This window comes from Lissotriton helveticus, chromosome 5_1 (assembly GCF_964261635.1).
Source record: "Lissotriton helveticus chromosome 5_1, aLisHel1.1, whole genome shotgun sequence".
Classification (NCBI taxonomy): Eukaryota; Metazoa; Chordata; class Amphibia; order Caudata; family Salamandridae; genus Lissotriton; species Lissotriton helveticus.
Window position 1 is genome coordinate 822,261,165 of NC_136065.1, and position 20,677 is coordinate 822,281,841.

Genomic DNA, 20,677 nt, shown 5'->3' on the forward strand with positions numbered 1-20,677 from the left:
TTCCTTCACAATTTTCCCCTCACTCTTTCTCTTGCTCAATTTTGATTATACTAAAACAGCAAATAACAATTGTCTGCTCCGCTAAAAGAATCAATAGAATTCAATCACTGAAAGAACACACAATCGTGAATGAATTTGAAACTTTGGCCAGCGGGGAATAACTTAAACCAGTATATTTTCCCTTCTGTGCAAAAAGTTTCACCACACTAATTATAACTCGATCTTGCATCAAATAGTTTCCTATCTCACTTGGGCATGTTGATGGCGTCTCATGAAGAACGTCAATGTGTAGCACCCCCCCCCCCCAAGGGGAAGTTCCCCCTAGGCACCAAGCAAGTCCTCACCCGAGGACTACAATTCCTTTTGGATCCTTTTTAGAAATGATGACAGTAATCCAAGTTCATCATTCATTCATTGAATGCATTGATCGTGCTGTTTTCACAAATTAACTTCATTCATGAAGCATACAACATCCAGAAAGCATTGCAATTGTTGTTTTAGTCAATCACATGAATGCTCTGGAATCCTAACCCCTGAAGAAGGGCAAAATGCCTTAAATGCATTGGGAAAACTAAAAACGTGAAACTCCATGTGATTGACTAAAACAATGATTGGAATGCATTATGGATATTTTATGCTTTATGAATTGTGAAAAACAGCACGATCAATACATTCAATGAATGAATGATGAACTTGGATTACTTTTGTCATTTCTAAAAAGTATCCATAAGGAATTGTAGTCGTGGGTGAGGATTTGCTTGGTGCCTAAGGGGACATTCCAATTGGGGGTGGGGGGTGCTACACATTGACGTTTTTACACTACAGTCTGGAGAGTGATACCCCGGTTGCACCGCTCATATTGATTTGAAAAGAGTAATTTTCTAAACATTTCAGAACCAGCTGTGCATGAGCTACCACCATTTTTGAGTCTCACGAAAACCCCCACAAAACAATAGCATCAATTACAACATGGTGTCTTCTGCACTTTATTATCTATTATATAGCCCAGGATCTAAGGTCACATTGGCTCCAATAACAACTTCAACAACAACTTCATCTTTAAAAAAGTATCACCACATTCACACAACTCTCATATTGTCTCCATCAGACATCATGCAATCAATATTGCACAGCAAGTTAAGCATAATCCTCATACACACAATCCTACTAATACTCAGTCCTCTGCCACTACTGTTTCAATGCATGCCACTTCTCGGGTCTGGATTCTAGACTAGGGCCACTGGGGTTGTGGTTTAAACTGTTCTATGTATATTCTATCTCCTTCTACTTCAAGAGCTAACCATCCTACTCCATTACCAGCTGCAAGAACTTGGGCCCACTTAAACATTTATCTCCAAGCCGATGGTCTTGATAGCAGCATGCAACTAAATCTGAGATTAGTAAGATTTAATTATGAATTTTTAAACAAATCAATATAGACCAGCCTCAGCATTATCATATAAAAATACAGAACAAACAAAATTAGTCCAAATCTCCTGAAGAGATTTGCCCTATATACACAAAGCAGACAACTAACCAGTTGATGACAATGCACATAATTGGGAAAAAGAATTGAGAATGAAACTGCATCAAAATATTCTCCAAGGTAAGCATGAGCATCTCTCCCTACACTGCCTTAATGGGGAGATCCTAAACTAAGAAATATTTAGTAAAAATGAAATTAAAAAGGTGTCAGCTGTCAGAGTCTTCAGTAGAAGGAACTCCAACCATAGGTCACGTAGCATAAAGCCACACAAGCAGACGCATCGATCTGCTACTCGTGAAGTCCTATGATGTTTCTCTTGACCCTTACTAAGTTACAGCATAAAATATTAATTGCATTCAAGGTGGACATTCCAACATGACTTTCAATAGTACTTTTTCATGATTCCGGCAAAACTGGATAATTGCACTCCCTTTCCCACATCGATAAGTTACAACTTCATTGTCCTTGGTCATTCGTTTCCTCCTCCATGAGAACCCACCTCCTTGCTTGTTACTCCATTTCTTTGTGCCAAACGTTGTTTTCTCATACCTTTCTATATCATGAAAACAAAACCCTTCTATGCTAACTAATGAGGCTTTGTCCACATCTGCATCGGAAACAAAAAACAAAACATAATACATTCTACGTTGAAGGTTAAATACGAATTACATGTTAGACTTTAAATGTGAGCTTGAACTGAACAATTTCTCGAGTCCCACTCCTATGTCAACTTAGCAGTGCGAAAGGTTACAGAATACATGCTCATTTCTACATCTATATCTATACTACTATTATAAAGAGAGAACAAGCACCTTTGAGCCCGGTAAACTCCGGAACCACAGCGCCAATCCACACACCCGATACATTGTAGAAATTGTCAGGGTGTGCAGATGGACATAGGCTATAAAAAAAAAACGTACATTAAAAAATATAACTTTTAAAAAAAAGTAGTGCCCTGGAAGTAGCGCCGGCCGCGACGCTGCTCTGGCCGTGACGTAGCGCTGGCTGCGACGTGCGTGATGAGGACGTGCGTGATGACGAGGAGGAGAGACATGGAGCTGCGGTGTGAAGTGAGGAGCGCGGGCACGTCATGGCGAAGAGGAGCGGCGGTGAAGTGAAGATCGCAGCTCAGGTAATTTATTGAAATCGAGGCGGGCGGGCGGGCGGCGGGAGCGGGTGTGCACAGAGGGACAGGCGGGAGGAGTGGGGGCGGGAGGGAGTCGGGACGGGAGGGGGTCGGGCGGGAGCGGGTGTACTGCCCCAGCCCCTTTCTGCCCCAGGCAACGCTGGGGCGGGCTGCTAGTATATAATAAATGCAGCTTCTTAATACATGAATAAATTGTAAAGAGTTATGAAGATGTCATTTAAATGCACCTGCATGGAAATAATTCTTGTTACATGTGTAAATGTTTAAACATTAGCCTACACATACACATTCTAGTTTATTAACCTCACACTGGGACATAGTTTAAATGTTAACTTCTCCTGTCACATTAATAAGTAAATGTTACATACACCATTATTAGTCACGTTCTATGCACACAATTGGAATGTCTCATTAATCTTCACGTGCAGTACTTTAAATATGCAATACTCCATTTTCCTTAACAACATTAATCACACAGTAGATATTCGAGAGCTGACTACACATGATTATGATGTACTCCTACAATATCTCAGATTGAGATCAAAATTACACTGCTCCACTAACAACTGCACACTAAACCCATAGTGAAAAAACCCTTACTTTCTTTGGATAGTTACAATACTAAAAAACAAAAATGATGTGCTCCGTTTACTGAAATCTAACTTAGGACTCAGGTGATGATTTTCTCAAGCATGCTTATAGCCTGAAAGAAAAAAACTAATAGCATTGGGTTATCCAAAAAGTCTATTTAGACATGCTATTAAAAACAAAAGCACGTTTTTACAACAGAGGCAATGTTTGTCACTGGTGAGACACAGAGAAAAGAGGATTGGCTGTGCTGCTCTGTATTTGATTCTCAATAACAAAATTCGAAACTTGATGAATTTTAACTGGGATTGTAAATAAAACAGATTACAGCCATTTAAGTCAACCTTTGCCTACCTTATGAAGAAATACAATTGTATGTGACAAATTGGTGCATTTTATGCCTCTGGTTATTATACACCTTAATCAAAAGAGGATAGATGGGTTAACCCCAATGAAGTAAGGGACAGGTTTAGTGAACATAAATCAGCCATTTGTACAAAAACAGACTGCACCCCTAGTTTAAGGACCTGGCAAAGAAGTAGCAAAAAACAGTTATTATTTAAAAAAGCTAGGCAAACAAAGTAGGAGGTGATGTCAGTAATAGAAGTAAACATAGGGAATTATTCTGGATCTTCAACATTCAAACCAATGTTTTGGGCTTAAATGAGCAAATATAACTGGCAATTTCTATAAACTACTGAAATGTTTCCGAAGATTCTCTGATGGTTCTCTAGATTGGTTATCACTTAGAATTCTTGAGCATCATCCACTTTTATGATTGAGATTTATTCTTATATGTTATGAGATAATATGGATATGAGTGAGTTGGCTATATATGAACTTTACACACTGGGCATTTAAATATTGCATTCTTAGTTATCCCCCAAAATAAGTTTTATCAGCATGGGAGAGGTACTTATAACTATAATTCATTACGTATACACTGGGGCATCATTATTTTTAGTGCTTTGCTACCCTCAATAGACAATAACTAAGACGTTCAGGGTACAGATTTTCCTTGGGAAACAATAGGGTAAATTGGCTTTCTAGCTACCCACTCGGACCCTGTCCCGATTCAAGATCAAATGTGCTGCACTAAGTTAGGTTTCAGCAAAATTCAGCAAGATGATTGAATATGAGGCTGTCTAAGTAAGTGTCCAAGGTTTATCGGCAATGTGATCATCAAACCGAGCTCTTTGCCGGGGCCGGTTTTTGACCGATTTTGTTACAGGGCCGATTTTGCAGCTATGCTGCATAAATGACGCAGTAACAGAAACGGCCCCCAGGGGCCCAAAACTGGCCCCCACCCTTGCGGCGCACCGGGGGATTGCCCGGTGCCCACAACAGCCAGTCCGGCCCTGCATAGACCCACCTTGAATAAGCTGTTTCTAATTGGGGTGGGCGGAATTCGCGGCGTTTCATTCATGAGAATTTCACGGAGTAACATAAAAACTCCATGAGATTCTGCAGAATTCAGAGAGCGGGTGGAATTTGGCACGGTGCACTGCTCTTGCTGATTTTTAGTGCTGAGAGCTTGTTACGAGCTGTAAAATCAGTGCAAATGCCCCATGCAGCGCACCATAGGTTGCTGTTTCTTTCTGCCTCTCAAGTAGATTTTCAACTCAAGTTGCAGCTTTCTCAACCCAAACGGTCGCAACCTGCCGCGACTGCCTCATTAAGAAATCTCACTGGGAGGCGATCTAGTGCCTGAAAATCATGCAAGGGGATGCAAATTTTCGCTTGCACTCACTAATTTAATGCTGGAGAGCTGCACACCACTCCACCATGCAGCTGTTGGCGTAGTTTTACCGATGAAGGGGAATTTATTGCCAACCATAATTTTAGTGCGGTGCTGAAGAAGACAATGAGATGGTCTAATTTCCACCAAAACCTTTTAGTTTAAACCCATTGTTTAAGACGACTCGTATGCACGAATGATGTCACTGAGTCTGATTCTGCTCACTCTTTTCTTCTAGTTCTCTCCTCTACCCACCCCCTCTCCCACTTCTCTTTCTCTTTCTCCCCCTCTCTACACTTTTTTCTATCGCTTAAATCTCAATAGTCCTCGTCCCCTTAACTGTTCTCTCTATCTCTTTGCCACCATCTACAATTTGATTGCTATTTCTTGTCCTATGTTAGTAAACTGCACATTGTTTATTCTGTCATGATATGTTTACCTACCTTGTAAAGCGCTCTGATACTCTTGGGTCCAGTAGCGCTATATAAAACCTTTTAAATAAATAAATAAATAAATAAAAATAAATGATGAAATTTGGCTACTGGTCTAGGATCATCTGTTAACCAGGGATTTTGTTTCTGTTTTTTAATATATGTTTGCATGTATATATGAATGTGCCAGGGAGAGGTTTCATAGGTCTTTAGGTGCAGTAAGATTTCTATGTGTAGTAGATGCTAGAGTTATATATTGTGTAGGAGTCTTATTGTGGACCAATTAATTTATTGGAAATAGTCAGTGATATGTGTTGAATTTTTTTTATATAAAGCTTTAATTAAATGCGCTAATAACTGATCAAGTTGTGATGTTAAATCTGTGTATCACGCAGTGCACTGTTCAATTGTTTCTGAAACAAATCCTTGGTCGGGTTGTTTTTATATTTCATCTTGAGACATTGTCAATCACATCTTGGATCAGCCCCTGTGAGTATTTCAGCCTCAAAGGTTTCCTATTGGCTGTGTCCTTCAGCCTCCACAGGAATCCATGAGGGACTATTTTATGGTCAAGGAGTAGCCCAGTAGCACTGGGGAGAGATCGCTGATAAAATTATCTGAAAAATTGAGGTTACAGAACAAAAGTTTGCCTGTTTTCTATATCATCCATTTTTGTTAAGCCTTGGCTTACCATTAAACAAACAAGCATTGCCAAACCCAATAGCAAGCAATATAAAAGTCAACCTTTTGAGAATGCTTTTGTCAGGTGATGTGATGCCTTGTTAGGCCATTCCAGAACAGCACTACACCATGCTACTTCTGATAAATAGTACTGTAAGATGTGACTTTCTTTATCACAGTGTGAAAGTAATTAAACATTTGAAATCCAATTAAAAAAAAAGAGAGGGGGACATACTTGAAAGAAAGAAAAGAGTAGACATGCTCTGATGAAGTTAACACTTTGCATATTATAGGAACTTTTTAAAAGTAACAATTACAGAATCAAAAGGTCAGCTCTCGAAGAGGAACGAGGCATGGTGATTTAAAAAATAATGTATGGATTGGGAAGCAGGAAGGTAGGTATATTATAAAAATAGCACCTCACATCAGTAGCAGGTTTAGAGTTGTGTAACATGCTAAATGCGCAATCCTGCTTCACCCTAGTACATGAGCACAAATAAGACTTGCTAATTATTTTTCCCTGAGTGGCATCTCTCGCAATATATTAGATCATAACTTCCAGCAGAACAGGCATCATTGTAAGATGACTCGCTGAGTGCCTTTCAGAGGTTAGGAGGACAAGTAGTGTAACCGCTCACTTTATAGGGGGTACCACAGAGCACCTCTCTCACAAGGGACAAACCGTTAACAGCAACACATCAAGAAAAGAACAAGCTTACCAAAAAAGCTGATGTTCTACACTGAAAACAGAGACGGCAATTCGATGACACAGTTCTAAGTAAAATGAGGGTGTTCTTGTGTTGAAATTCTAACGACAAACATTTTTAAATACAAAGATAGTATTCGTCACAGCATGCACGTTTTGGATGAATGGTGCCATGGTTACTACGCTGCGCAGATCTAATGTGATCATTTCAGCCACGGGGTAAAATAAACGAAATGTACGTAGTGGTCAAAATCAAATTTATTGTCCAAGAAAATATCACGGCTCGGCCCTGGGGCCCCTTACTTCCGGTCCCGGAAGGTAAACACAGCACCATACCTACCGGCTACCGTACATGCAGTTAGACGTTTCAATGCCTCACAGTGTAATCTTTATTCATGAGTTACTAATGACCTGATAACTCGTGCACGGTGGTGAGAAGCAAAGCTGCAAATGAGTTATGACAGATCATTTATTATCTGTGAAAGCGAATAATATAGCTCCTGCCATCTCAGGGGAGGTTTTATAGCTGCAGTAGTAGTTGCACACACTGAACTGTATTTATTGTTAACTATCTTTTCATCGATTTTTACTTTCTAGCCAGGGAAACATTCATCACGTATCTTACTTTCTGTTTTTACTGTGACGTCCCTGCCCCTGCAAATATATATGTGACATTAGTTTTTCTTATTTTTGATGACTTGGCGCCAATAGCCAAAAGTGTTGTAAGACTATATTCCATTTAATGAGGATAATGAGCAGACTAAAAAGCTTCTTTCATTAATAGTAATCATCCACCTAATGAGGCATCATTTAAGAGGCTTCTTGCTGCACTTTTGCGCCGCCGGAAGATCACTTTTCTGACGTTCGGATGGCGCAATGTGCCACGGCATATTTACAAGGCCACGTAAAGTCACTTTAAGTGTCTTTTCATGGACTCCTAAATATGTGCCCCTGCTTGAAAGGGGCATTCTATGGGTGTTTCTGTGGGTGTTCCGACTCAACACCTATGGAATCTGAAGCATTCCCAGATTTACAAGAAATCGCAAACGTGTGAATGCGTCACAATCTAATGGCACTCCAGGGGTAGCGTTAGGGATGCGCAACGAGGAGAAATGTTTTAATTTCGCCTAATTTTTTTCCTTTATCTTTGTGTGCAGCACACCTAGAAAGAGGAAATCGCCTGTATTGATTGATTTTGTGCTGGAAGGTATCCATTCCTGCACAAAATCAATCATCCGTGCATTGCAGGCATCCTTGCACCATGGTGCAAGGGTGCCTGCATTGGAGCATGGCAGCCCATTTCGCACCGGCGCAGGTGGAAAGGACACAGGGCAGTACCACAAGATTCCTTGTGGCGCTGTCATTTGCCCATACCTCATAAATGAGGCCCAGAGAATGTAGATGGACGATATTTTTTAATGCTCAATTCCTGTGGCTGGATTGCATAATTTGAATCTGCGTCAAGCAATTTTGTGCCCTGCAAGTGAAATTAGAGCTATCATTTGTATTAGCTGACCAGTTCAAAAAGGACATTCATCAGTTTCACAAACCCATCCTGCACCACCACAGACCTGACACCTCCGGTACCACCTGCTGCAGCTCAAAAAGCATCACAAAAGAGGAGTGGGCTCCTGCCCTCTCCATGCACTGGCCCGAGCACACTAGCAACTTGCCGAAAACCATCAAGAACCTCAACAGCTGAATGCTATAAGTGGTTAACACCAGTTGATTCGCTGAACCGTTGGTTTCAGAATTTCCGCTGAGAGTCTGATTGTCTCCAAGAGCACCAAACAACTTTAAAAAAAATCTTTTCTCATTACTGAACTCATGATACTAGGGTCATTGTAATATTCAGGATGCCCAAGGTCGTTCATAAAATCGTTAACATACTTTAACCATGATCCCATGAGACACACTGTAACTTGAGACTATCACTTAAAATCTCCCGGTTAAAACTGTTTTTTTTGGTACTCCATATCCTGTGCCACAATAAAGCAGGTTGTATTTTTATAAGGTCAGATATGTGCGGCGTCCCTAATTCAGAGTGACATATGCAAGTAGACGTACTTCTTGGGACTGCCAAGAGTAATCTAGAAAATGCATTCTCAACTTGCTGTAGGGGCTGAGGGTCTACATAGCTCCAGATGCCTGCACCGTACATGGCCGTGGAGATATATTTTGCCTGGTAAATGTTTAATAATTCTATGGGAGGTCGTCTACACAGTTTTCTAGAAAAATTGGCTAGTTCAGCAGTAGTTTTCATAAACAGTAATTTCCTAGCCTGAACTGCCTGTGTTCATGTCCCCTTCTGGTTGGAAAGAATTCCTAGCTAAGAAAAACTTTTAGTGAATTCAACCTTTTAGTATTATTATGAATGTCTCTACATTTTGTACTACCTCCCTCGCATTTCATGATAAACGTTTTTGAGGTGTTCACTCTGAGGCCCAAATTGTGCATGAACATGGAAAACCTTGTCACTATCCTTTGGAGCCCTAATTGCATTTGAGACATCTATACAGAGTTGTCTGCATACAGTAGGGTGGGCATGGGACGTTTATCAATTTGTGGAAAATGCGGACACTGATTCGCCAGGACTTGACCTAGTTTATTTATGTAAAGTGTAAATAAAAAGGGTGCCAAGACACAGCCTTGTCTTACCCCTCTCTGTATTTTGAACGTGGTTATTTACTCCCTGCTAGCCCCATTATGGACTCTTGCTTTCGCATCACTATTGAGCTGCTTCAAGAAATGTATAAGTGTGGTTTTCACCACCACACAGTCCAAAATGTTCCATAATTTATCGTGTTTGACACAATCAAAGGCTGCCGTTAAGTCTACAAACGCCAGGTATAGCCTGCCGTGTTTAGTCATTGTATACTTCCCCAGAAGTATATTTAAATTTAGACCCTGCTCAACCGTGCCTAGGCCCTGTCGGAAACCAAATTCTAATTCTGATATAACACCTTTATATACTGGGAGTCAATTCTGGGGTCCTGGGTTCCAGGAAAGCAGGTTCCATCTTCCTTTCTGTTCTTCAGACAGCAGGACTGTCACTCTTCTTATTCTTCACAGTTTCAGGCGTTTTTTAGGGAACAGTTTAGGGGGTCCACTTTTATGCCCAATGTAGGCCTGTGAGTGGGGGGCAAGCCTTTGTCCATCCCTTTAACCAGTTAGGGTCAGTTCCTCTACCCCACTTTGTTTGGTGCTAGCCTGACCAGAGTGAGAAAGGGGAGGCATGCCTAGGCGTGAGCTTCATCTGCTAGCGACAAGATAGACATTCCTTAAAGGTCAGAAATGGGCTCAGAAAGGGATGGGATACAGCCACCCAGGCGATTCTGTCAAGAGATAAGTCCTCCTCGCTAAACCCAGGGCACTTTGGCTTCTGTCTGGGAGCAATGCACATCTCACCTCAGGGAAGCCATCAGAAATCAGGTTCCAGCTGGACATTGAATACTGACTGGAAAGACTTTTGGTTTTTTGGAAGGAAAGTTGCAACTTTATAAAAGTGTAATTTCCAAAAGAGTGATATAAAATCTGACTTGACCATTAAGTTGTATTTCAAGTTACGATTACAATGACACCTTGAAACATTTATCTGGCTACTCCTAAACTGGATTTAGCCTTTATTAAATGAAATAGTATAATCCAGTTTTAACCTATCTGAGAGCCAGCCATATCATAGTGAAAAACCGTTTTGAAGGTTATACTCTCCCAGGGCTACTATTAAATATACATGCCCAGTCCTTGCAAAATATGTGTTTTTTCAGGTCGAAATGGCAGTTTAAAACTGCATATCCAAGCTGCAGTGGCAGGTCTTTTCTTTTCAGTGCTACCTTAGTGGGTGGCACAGTGAGTGCTATAGCCCACTAATAGCATTTACAGGCCCAGGGTTCATGTAGTAAAATATATAAGGGACTTGGAGTAAATTAAATGTGCCACTCACTGGTGTACAAATTTACCATGCTTGACAGGGAGATCACATGCACTTTACTACTGGTTAGCAGGGGTAAAGTGCACAGAGTTTTACAGCCAAAAATAGGTTTCAGTAAAAGACAAAAATCATGGTGACCCTACAAGAAGGGCACATTTAAAACAAAATCTGAACCCATGGGGAAGACCTGGAGACTAAAGAGGAAGGACCTATGCTGAGAGACCTTCCAGAACTTTGTGAGTTGCATGAGGAAGGATGACCCTCCAGGAACGAATTCTGCCAACAATATAGAACATGCCCAGCCCACGAAGGCCTTCAGCACCAGGCTGAAGTCCAGGAGGAGGGGTATACCAGTGGAACCCATAGGATATATTGGTAGGAATGTGTCCTATATAGAAAAGCTATGGGACCCAACACCTGGGGAATTGGTGGTCCCTAATAGTGGCCTACCTCTTGAACCTCTCCCAAGATATCACCAAATCTTGAGACAGGTTGGTCAACCACTTTTCCGGACCTCAGGTATTTGATATTGTGAAGGAGTTCTGTTGGTCCTTCACCATCTATCAAGCCTGTGGCAAGACAGGAGGGCACCCCAAAGTTCCTTTATTTCCACAATCTGTGGTTTGGGATTTCTTTTGAGATGGCGGGGATTGACACTGTTGGTATCTAGAATCATAAAGCTGCTTCAGGTAATAGGTTCATTTTGGTGGTAGTGGACCATGCACTTAGGTACCCGGAAGCCATATCTCTGAAGATGGTGACTGCATCCATGGTGGCCAGGGCCCTGCTTGCTATAATTGCCATACCAGGGTTCCTAAAAGACTTAATCTCAGACAAGGGGTCAAACTTCATGTCTGCGTACTTGAAGACTATGTGGAATGAATGTTGGTGACTCAATAGTTGGGGAGATTCAGAAAGACCTTAAAAGGTATGATTATCAGGTTGTCCGAGAAAGTGGGATGTCTTACTCTCAAACCTTTTATTTGTCTACAGGGTGGTACCACAAAATACAATTAGTTCAGTTCCTTTGAGCTTTTGAATGGTCACCCAGTCAGAGATCTATAAAGTCTTGTCTGAAAAGAGTGGGAAAAGCCTCTTAAGGAGCTCAATCAGGCCATTATCTACTATATGCTAGGCCTGCCTTCCTGCATGGCTGAGTGCATGAAAATGGCTAATAAAAACTTGGAAACAAGCCAGGAGTTTACCAAGCACTGGTATAACCCAAAGGCAACCTTGGTGTAATATCAGCCAGGTCAGAAAGTGTGGTTTGTGGGCCTGTAGTCCCAGGGCCCTCCATGAGAAATGGAATGGGCCCTACACGGTACTGTAAAAGGTGGGTGAGGTCAACTACCAGGTGGACCTCAGTACGCCCAGAAACCCCCATGTGTTGACTGTCTGAAGCCCTGCTCAGACAGGGCAGATATGTATCTTTCTGTGAAATAGTGCTTTTCCTAAAAATACACAAAATTGATTAAAAGGCTTGGAGTGTTCTCATCTATCCAAATCGTTTTTGATGTGTTTGAACAAGAGTTATTTTCTAGGGTGCCAAATAATGAATGGCAACTGTCTCGGAGTACTCTAAATTTAGTTAGATTAGGGAAATAAGCATAACACCTTGATGTGTTCAGGATCTCACTACATAGTCAAATAAGGAAGCCAGGACTATTTTCAGATCTCCTTGCTTCACAGCCATTAATCAAGTTAAATGACATTTTTTTTTCTTTTCTAAGGCGCAGTGATTTGGCATTTTTACATTCCATTTGTTGCCTGTTTCATCATCAACAACATAAACTGATGTGGTACTTTTTCAATTAATTCAATTCAAAGTGCTTTATTCGAGTGTTACTCATAAAAGCAGACATACAAACATGTAATCAAAAAAACAATTAAATTACAAAAGTCATATTTGACATAAGCACATATCACTATAAAAACAATTATATATCGGCAAAATTTACAAAATCACAGGTGTAAAGTTCATTATTGTTAAAAATCCAGTTAAAAAACACAGGTGCAATATCAATGTTAAAAATCAATAGGATTCCAGTCCGAGATGACACGTAAAAGGTACCATACAGAGAATAGATAATCTAGCAGTCTCTGATCAACTAGGCAGAGAGTAGTTACCCAACTAGCAATCTCTGCCTAATTACCCACGCCCACCCCAAGTACTTTGTAGTCGCAATTATAATCCAAGTCAAAGAGGTAGATCTAATAATACGTAAAGCGACCATACTGCTTTTAGTACCCAAGTTCCTACACATGGGTGCCAACCACACTCGCCTTGGAACAGAATATACATGGCAGGAGAACAGAAAGTGACCAAATGTTTCTTTGCCTTCCCCACAAACTGGGCAAGTAGCTGGTCCTCCATCTCTCCACTTAGATGTTAGGTTGCGAAGAGGTAGAGAGCCAGCCCTTAATTGAAAGAACAGTTTCCTGTCCATGGGTTTTGTTATGTAATCCCAATACATTTCATATAAAGGGAACAGCTTAACCTCAAGAAAAGTGGTAGTCATGGACCCATTGTTAATATTGAGCAGACTCCTGTTTGCAACTCGTTCCCAGAATATGTTTTTTAGTATTGCCTTAGAGGGAAATGATGACCCAACCGGATCAGACCATAATGCATTTAGTCCTAGTTCAGATAGTGCAAGTTTTAACGATTTAAACCATTTAATTTTGTTGAAATGATCCGCTTTGATGACATCCATAAACCCATCCGCATAGTGGGAGAGCTCAGGTGTGGTCCAAAGCCTACGCCAATATAAAATTGGACGTAATTTACCCATTTCCGAGATTTCTCTCCTGCCAAGCTCGTATCTCAGAGGCAAGAGCGGGCTGCTCTGTGGGGTGCCTGTGAGTTTCCTTAAGAATTTATTCTCAGATGTTTGGAGCTCCTGCAGGTTTTCTTGTCCCCACAACTCGGCCCCATACAATGCGGACCCAATTGCTTTTGCCTCATATATGATCAAAGGTGGTTTGATCGGTTTGGTCAACGATTTACTGTGCTCCTTTATAATGGTGCCAGCTAATTGCTTATGTCTTAATAATGCAATGTTTATATGTTGGTTCCATCTGTTATCATTGGAGATAAGGATCCCCAGATATGTAAAGGATTTCACGACTTCAAGGGTGCGTCCGCTCATGGTGATTTTGGATTTAAAATTTTTATAAGGATTAAAAACCATGAGTTTGGTCTTAGATGCGTTCACCTCCAAACCATGTTCGCCACAAAACTTATCAAAAATTGCCAATGATTTCTGCAGACCGCTTGGGGTTTTAGATAAAATTAACGTGTCATCTGCAAACATTAAAATAGGAACTTTTACACCTGCGAGAGAGGGAGCGTCCACTGCCTCTGATTGCATACGGGGAACAATGCCATTAATAAAAAGGGTAAACAGGGTTGGAGCCATTGAGCATCCTTGCCGAACCCCGCGTTCAACAGGAAATTCGGCAGTGTTATTACCATACCCGCCCCATTGAATTTTGGCATAAGTACCTTCATGTAATCTCATGATCAGGGTCAGCAAGACCCCTGGGACCCCCATGGCCGCAAGCACTTCCCACAGTTTTGCCCGTGGTACCAGGTCGAAAGCAGCCCGCAGATCAACAAATGCTGCGTATAGACTGCCTCCACCCAGCACCACGGTCCTCCACTGGATCAGTTGGAAGCGGAAGACCTGATCCACAGTGCTGGTTGCCCTGCGAACCCAGCCTGAAAAGGAGATAAAATGTTGTGGTCCTCCGCCCAATCGAGCAAGCTATTGACAATCACTCGCCCCACGATTTTCTGAACAGTGTCAATTAAACTGATTGGGCGGTAATTGCAAGGTTGGGCACGATCACCCTTTTTGTATACAGGGATGATTACAGCACCCCGCCATGATACCGGGATTTCTGCACCCTTGGCAATGTGGTTTATTAGTAGGTGAATATATTTACTCCACCTTCCAGTGTCATTTAGAAAAACGTCCGCTGGGACCCCATCAATGCCAGGAGCTCGGCCACTATGTGCAGTTTTTAACGCGGACAGTACTTCACTCTGAGTGAAGACATTGTCTTCTGCAAACAAGTAAATTGGGCAAATGCTATTCACAAACTGATCCCTAGTAGAGTACTGGTCGCTGAAGAATTTAACCCATGCGTCCTGTGGGACATTATTGTTACAAGCTTCTTCAGACCTTTCTTTGCCCCATTTGACAATGTGCCAGAATAATCTAGAATGTTTACGATCACTTGCACATTTCAACTTGTTCCAATGGGCTTCGTCCCAATCTCTTTTCGCTTTAGCAATACTATTTTTGTAATGCTTCCTAGCAGATCGAATCAGCCCCAAATTTTTACTCTTAATTGCAACTCCCAAGTTAGTTCGTGCCACCTTGCAATTATGATTATACCACTTAGCAATTCTGATAGCACATATCCTCTTTCTATTCACGGGTTTTAAGAAATGACATTTAATTTCATTGAAAAGAGTCACATGTGCTTTGATAGTATCATCATGGCCCAGAGAGTTCCCTGCCACACTCTCCAAGGCCGCGATAGCCATGTCAGTCGCTGCTCCTATTTTTTCTAGGACCTGCTGGTCCGACCTAACACCTGACCACCTCAGCCTGCGCATATCATTTGTTGGTACAATAAGCGGCGGTAGAAGTCCGTCACGGGGGATAAATACAGTCTCTTCAGACACCCACAATTTATGAGAGACACATAAAGGGTTGTGGTCGCTCTCAAGCCTTTCCGTCACCACCATATCTACAACAAGTGACCATATAGACATACTACAGATGACGTAATCAATACGGCTTTTGTTTCTCCCATTATTGAAAGTCATGGCAGGAACTCTGTCAGACTTAGTTCGACCATTCAGAGCTCTTAGCCCATGTTCGAGGCACATTGCATTTATACCTAATATATCCACAGTCCATCGAGTTATTGGAGTAGTTTCTAAAGTGGGGATATCCCAATGCTTATCTTCCTCTTCACCCAGTGAAGCCTCATCAGTGACCAGAGGTTCAAACGTACGATTTAAATCGCCTGCAATTATTATATTCTCCCCTGTCGAATGTGTCTCTAGGAGATTATACAGGCTCGAGAGAACCTCAGAATTTCCTGCATTTCCTCCTCTAGCATATATATTATAAATGTCGATGGAGATAGATAAATCACTCATGAGTCTAATAAGCTGGATATCTTTTTGACCAAGCGCCACACTTTGTACTACAACCTTTAGGGACTGCCTAACCCATATAGTGAGGCCCCCCATCGGGCGCCCTTTTGGCCCCTTGATGGCTGGAACATAGAAATTTAAGTACCCCAAAGCAAAAACAGGGTCACAGGCCCATGTCTCTTGGAAAATGCAAATATCATACTTGCTTACAAATCCAAACCAGTCTGCACAGTCCAACTTGGAACATAGCCCAGCCACATTCCAAGACAATAAATTCCCCGTTACAGTTTCCATGGCAAAATTGGGACTAGAAACAAACCCATTCAGCACCGTATCAACATTGCCGTTGCAGGCTACATTTTCGTTAGATGGTCCTACAGCAACCCCAGGAGTGACCCTCTTAGAGCGAGCTTCCACTAAATAACCGGTCTCCCCAGAAGTACATGCATCACCAGTAATTTGCAACATAGGATTATGGTAAAATGGTTGTCAGTCGCAGGCATCCAGGTTTGAAAGGGCAGAGAATCTGTTTTCCAATCCCAATCCCCACTCAGTGGAACCAACGTCCATCCTGCCTCTTTTAGTTACAACATTCCATTTTGTTCTTAAAATACTAGAGTTCGGTCCTCTTCCCTTCTGAGGATAGAAGAAGTCCAAAGTCAGTGGAACAATTGAAGTTGATCTTCGCTGTGGAGGTAAGATGTTGGGCAAGATGTTAGGCAGGACCCCAGGTTCTGAAAAGTGGAGGACAACACAATCCCCCCCAAACTTTTTGACCCTTTTACCAATCCACTCAACCCTTCTGGCATTTACAAGTTCTTCGGATAATTGCTGCCTCCCCCAGGGGGAAATTACCATGTTATTAGTTAGCCACGATAAGGATTTATTTATTAAGGATGGTGTTGATTCATTTTCTCCTGGAGCTAATGGGGGGACATTAGCAAGGACAAGAACCAATGGAGAGGCTTCGACTACAAGCTCAGAAGACCCTTTCCCAGTATTAGAATCCCCAGTAATGGAAATGGGGGGTACAACATCAGAGGCTCCACCAGAAGAAATAAAAAGTGAAGCCATTGGTGGATTTGGCGCTGGGATAGGGATAGATCCACTTTTTTCAGCAGAGGTAGTTTTACTCACTAATGGCTCTAGCCGGGACAGAATAACTTCCGGGAGATTCCCTACCTCCACCAGAGATTTATCTAATAAACCTTCCAGTCTACTGACCTCGGCGGTTAGCTTGTCAATTTTACTGACCAGAGGTTTAACTATGCCTTTAAGTTTTGTATCCATCATAAGCAATAGTTTATTGAATTGAGCTTTAGAGAGGGTGACATAGGCTTCACTAGTAAAATCATCCTCTTCATCCTCTAGATGTTTCCTTAGTGGAGTTGCAACTTTATTTTTGGCTGACCTTAAACCCTCCCGTTTTGACGTGACCTTTGTTTTATCCCCTGTGATCCTTGGAGCTGGGACGGGGGCTGTACTGGGGATTAAGGGTTCATTATTAGTGGATACCACGGTCACAACTTCACTGTCACTACTGTCTTCAGTGCTGGCAACTATGCCACTTGGCTGGATAATAATCGTGTCGTGGATAGAATCCTGTACTTCACCAGAAGGATTACTATTTTGTAGTGCAAAAGGATCCTCCATCTCTATATCGTCAAAAGGAGATTGGTTAGATAAATCTAATCCCAATGAGGATCTCCTGTCGCTGTTTATTTTAGCCACGACTTGAACAAGATAATTATCTATGGTATTATTTGCAGAGGCGTGCTTTTTCGCAGGCATCTTTCAATAGAACAGTGCACTCAGAGCGAGATAGATTCTCACAAAACTCAACAATTATGATAAATACCCAGGGCAATGACGTCCAAGATGGGCAGTGAACTGCAGCTGGTCAAAGGTAATTTCGGACAGGGTCTCAGGCCCAACCCAACCTGGTCCGACCTCGGACGGCCTCAGACGGCCCGCCCTTTGTCCGGGCTTCGTCTGGGCGCTCCCGCGCGCTCCCGCGACGCGGGGGTGAAGCCTCTTTTCTGCGCCGCCTGGCGCGCTCTGGGGCCGGGATTCCCGCCGCTTGGGCAGGCGGGAAATGTAGTTTCCTTTCAATGCCCCCCTCTGCTCGGCGGCCGCGAGGTTGGCAAAAGCGGCTGCGAGAGGGGGACAAACAGCAGACCCAGCCACGGAGGGAAAGGTGGCCAACAGCGTCCTCGCAGGTAAGAGCCCCCAGAAGGTTTCCACAAGCTTCCTCAGCGTCACCCGCTCCACCGGGGTGACGCCTCTTTTCTGCGCCGCCTGGCGCGCTCTGGGGCCGGGATTCCCGCCGCTAGGGCAGGCGGGAAATGTAGTTTCCTTTCAATGCCCCCCTCTGCTCGGCGGCCGCGAGGTTGGCAAAAGCGGCTGCGAGAGGGGGACAAACAGCAGACCCAGCCACGGAGGGAAAGGTGGCCAACAGCGTCCTCGCAGGTAAGAGCCCCCAGAAGGTTTCCACAAGCTTCCTCAGCATCACCCGCTCCACCGGGGTGATGCCTCTTTTCTGCACCGCCTGGCGCGCTCTGGGGCCGGGATTCCCGCCGCTAGGGCAGGCGGGAAATGTAGTTTCCTTTCAATGCCCCCCTCTGCTCGGCGGCCGCGAGGTTGGCAAAAGCGGCTGCGAGAGGGGGACAAACAGCAGACCCAGCCACGGAGGGAAAGGTGGCCAACAGCGTCCTCGCAGGTAAGAGCCCCCAGAAGGTTTCCACAAGCTTCCTCAGCGTAATGATTTGAAACATAATAGAGGGCTGGGAGATCCGCGTAAGAAGCGCCAAGTACTGTCCTATCTGGATAGACACCAGATACATGTGGCAATCTTACAGGAGACACATTTTTGCCCGCAGCACACAAATACATTTGCCTGCAATTGGGCGGAACTCAGGATCTTTTCCTCCTATTCCTCTTATGCGAGAGGCACAGCTATCTTTATAAAAAAGCGCACACCATTCACGCTAGCAGGAGTCACGTGGGACCCACAGGGGAGGTATTTCCTAGCTTGGGGGAGATTGGGACCCAATTTAGTTACTCTGGCCTACTGCTATGGACTGAATGTAGATGATCCACAGTATTATACAGATCTATGGGCAAAAAAATTATAGACATTGGTTCCAATCACATAATATTGGGTGGTAACTTTAATTTCGCACGCAATCCAGACATTGACAGATCTCACCCTGCCCCCCATCACTATACTAAGGCACGTGCGGTACTACACACCACACTCACGGAGTACAACTTGATAGATGCATGGAGGCATTTGCATCCCCATGACCTGGAGGGTACCCACTTTACTGCATATGCGGCATTGTGGGCGCGTCTGGATTATATATTCCTTTCCGCAGGGCTTTGCCCAGCAATCTCACAGGTGCACCATTCGGCCAGGACCTACTCGGATCATGCACCTGTCAAGCTTACCCTGTCTTCAGCAGATTATGGTCCACCACGTGCTAGCTGGAGGTTGCAGCCTACCATTTTGTTAGACACTGTGTTAGACACTGTTTTTTGTGCGTAATAAAGATTCTGTTGACAATGTGGAGACTATCTGGGAGGCGTTTAAGGTTACGTTGAGGGGTTTTTGCATAGCGAAAGGGGCTGGCGTACTCAAAGACATTATGAACACACTGCGTACACTTGAGACCGAACTCAAATCCCTGGAAGTGACACTGTCCACAAGACCAGATGGTGCCACACAATCAAAATTTAGGGAGAAGCTCACAGAGTATACGGACGTGGATCGTAGGGAGTCGCGGTTTAGGGGGAGGTACTGGATGGCCCGCCGATATGGTGAGGGGGAGAGATCGGGTAAGGCACTGGCTGAATCGATTAGAAGGGCGCGGGGCTCTAATGTGGTGCTGGAGTTGGAGGGGTTGGATGGGCTGGTGTACAGGGACACTACAAACATACTGAATGCTTTCACAGCACCCTATACTACACACTACACTACTACGAGGGTGGGCGCGCTCGATTTAGATGCTTATTTAGGTGATGTGTCCCTGGGGTGGCTGAGTGATGTGCAGCGACAATTTCTGTGTGCCCCGTTTGAACTTGATGAGGTAAGGGAGGCAATTATGCATATGCAATCTGGGAAGGCCACAGGGACAGACGGCATCCCCATAGAGTTTTATAAATCCTTCATAGACCTGATGGCCCCCATACTACGTGAAGTGTATGAGGATGTGCTGGAAGTGGGGCATTTCCCTCCCTCTATGAGAGAGGCCCTCATCACCTCCCTTTTAAAGCCAAGGAAACCACCACAGCAATGTGATTCCTACAGACCCCTGTCACTACTCAACTGCGATGTAAAGATACTTGCTTAGCTCATCGCCACGCATCTCAGTCTACGTATGGAAAACGTAATCCTACTCGACCAGTCGGGCATTGTACCCGGTAGAGCGACATCACACAACTTGAGAACACTTTCTACGGGCATGAATAATGTATAGGGCTCCCGGTTTTATGGTATTTATTTTTTTGCCATTTCCGTCTGTATTTATCCATATTTATTTTGTGGGCATTTTTTCTGTATTTATCCACATTTATTTTTGTCACAAGCAAAAGACGACGCTACAGGTAGTATTTTTCCACATTTATTTAAATTGTGAATGCACACATGCGCTCGGTTGTTATTGGTCAACACTATAGATTCATCTGAAAACGTTGCCATTTGCAGAATGTCCCAAATATGCTTAAAAGTGCTATCACAAGCCATTTGTCTCAGAGCCTTGCAGTTTCTGCCATCAGCAGATTGCCACATAATC